Raw genomic sequence first — 2787 nt, forward strand, 5'->3', positions numbered from 1 at the left:
AATAGTGATAGGAGTGTATATAGTGGAAGACCAAGTTTAGCATTACGTAACAGTTCTCATTACTGAGATGATATTGAATTATGTCAGCTTAGTTATTACAGACTCAAGAGCAAAATCGTTATTCTTCAGAGAATTTATGGGATGCAAAGAAAAGACTCGAATTTGTTAGCTAAACAAGAGCTGATTCAGAATGATCAGATCACCAATTTCAGTATGGATTGTGATAATAGTCTATATTTTTGAAATTGAATGTAGGAGCTAAATAGCTTAAAGATGGTACGAGATATATTACATAAGGTTCTTAGTGGTGTTTAATTAATTTAAACCAGGCAGCAATAGCATGTGAAATAACTTAAGATAAAGTTACTAACGATTGAGAATAAAATGTGGAAATTTCAAAATTTGTACCGAGATGTCCAATATGTCAACAAGTCAAAGATGGGTATCAAGTATTGTATGGAATATTATGGTTTGTTATGAACTTTGAATGGACTAAGAATGAATCATGATAGATTCTGTGTTTGGATTACTTTTGACAGTGAGAAAAAAAGACCTGATCTGAATTGTTACTATCATATTGATGAAATCGACTCATTTTGTTCTGTCATGGCACAAACAGGTAGAAAATCGAAATGAGAAAATCAGGTTCTTAAAAACATAATACAGAGATATATCATCCAAGTCAAGGACAATTGAGGAAATGTTTACCATGGGTTAAATTCATTTTTGATAACTACCATCAGTCTTGTATTAAAATGATGTCATTTGAAACTTTTCACGAATGGGATGTAGAAGCCTATTATGCTAGACAAATAGAGTGACAACTAGTTAATTGGGACCGAGTAACTGGAATTCTTATCATATGAGAAATTTGGAGGACGAAATTTTCTTAAGGGGTAGAGTTGTAATAACCCATTTTCAATAGCATAGGAAACAGTGGTTTCAGGGCCATAAATTCGATGAGTGAATTTGTAAATATTGTTATTGTAACACCCCAATCCCAACCTGGACGTTATGGCCGAATCTGACGATGTCAAAGGGTAGTGCTTTTCGAAAACTATGTCATCACTAAATTCCTTTTCCTATTTAACCATTTTTTCATTACCTTATGTTAATTTCAAATCGTATCGTTTGTTTCCAAAACATTATTCATTTACAAATCGTTATTCAATTTCAAAACGTTTTTTATTGCAGAAGCTTTTAAACAGTTTGCGTATTTGTGGTATTTTTGATAAAACATTAATTTCATTTGAAAACCCGAGTTCTACCTAACACTAGCAGCTTAAATCATAAAACCGTATAAAAACAAAATTTAAACCAAAATCCATAAAGGCCATAAGTACAGCAAAATACTCCCAAATAAAAGGTAATAAATAGTGTAAATGAATTCGTGTGGCCACCAATGAGTCCTCCCCTGCACTCATCCGCCTATATCTGGGGATTAGCTGTACAGATTAAATAGAAGGGGTGAGTTTATGTAAACTTAGTGTGTAATCCCCATACAAATGAACAGACAGTAAATAGATAATCACAGTTTGGGCTTAAGCCCTTTTCAGCATCAGTATCAGTCCAGTTTGGGCCTTAGCCCATCTCAGTACAGTCATACAGTAGGGCTTTAGCCCATCACAGTATCACTAACAATAACAGATATGCAATCACAAAAAAATCCTACCCTTCCAGCCTCTACACACCATCTCCATCCAACCCTTCACTCCATGTGGGGATATAATCAACCCACCCAACCCTACACTCTATGGTAGTACCGGAAGCAGCACAAATTAGTAATTTGCAACTAAGCTGCCAGTATGTTAGGCTTAAGAGCCTTTTAGTACACTTCCTCCATATATAATAATCCCCAACCCAATGTAATGTAATATACAGATATGGCATGCTATAACATAATATCATGCATGTAAATTGAGCATACAGTATCAAATCAGTGGGACATCATCAGGCTTAACCATATCAGTCATACAGTAATTTCAGTCAATTAGTGGTCTAGATAAGCTTCCCGACCCTACAGTAGGTTCACAGTCGACTTGGGCGACCCGTGCAACCTTATTAGTCAAATAGTGAAAATGGGCCTACGAGCCCATGAAGTTCACCCGTGTGGCCCACATGACCTAAATTGGCCTTGGCCTCGTGATCCATTTTAGTGTAACCCATGCTAGATAACTATTCATATGTGTTTCCACTATTTACTTATATAATCCTTCAAAGCTGTCTACTTGAGTCATTGTTACAAAATTATTTGTATCTTAAGCTACAGAATTCTGAATTAAGATCCATGGATTTCCCTAAAACTAGACTCACATATCTTCTTACCATAAAATTTTTAGAATTTTTGGTTTAGCCAGTAAGTACAGTTTATTCTTTAAATTTTCCCCTACTCTGCTATTTGACAGTTTCGACCTTTCTATACTAAGAATTAATTATCTTCTCGTACAGATTTTGGACGATGTTCCTGTTTGTATATATTGAAAATAGACTCATTCAAGATTTTAAACATATAAAATATAACCCATAATTATTTTTATACAATATTTAATAATTTTTGGAAGTCAAGACAGGGGATTCCAAAATCATTCTGACCCTGTCTCACTAAAACTCCATTATCTCATAATATGAAATTATTTTGCTTACTTAGTTTCTTTTTTGAGAAACTAGACTCAAATATCTTTAGTCCCATATTTTTTTCACCCTCTAGCTCGATTCCTATAATTTATGGTGATTTTTTAAAATTATCCCACTGCTACTGTCTAAACAGCAAGCAATATTAGTTTTTGC

The sequence above is a fragment of the Gossypium hirsutum genome, chromosome D05, assembly GCF_007990345.1.
Source record: "Gossypium hirsutum isolate 1008001.06 chromosome D05, Gossypium_hirsutum_v2.1, whole genome shotgun sequence".
Lineage (NCBI taxonomy): Eukaryota > Viridiplantae > Streptophyta > Magnoliopsida > Malvales > Malvaceae > Gossypium > Gossypium hirsutum.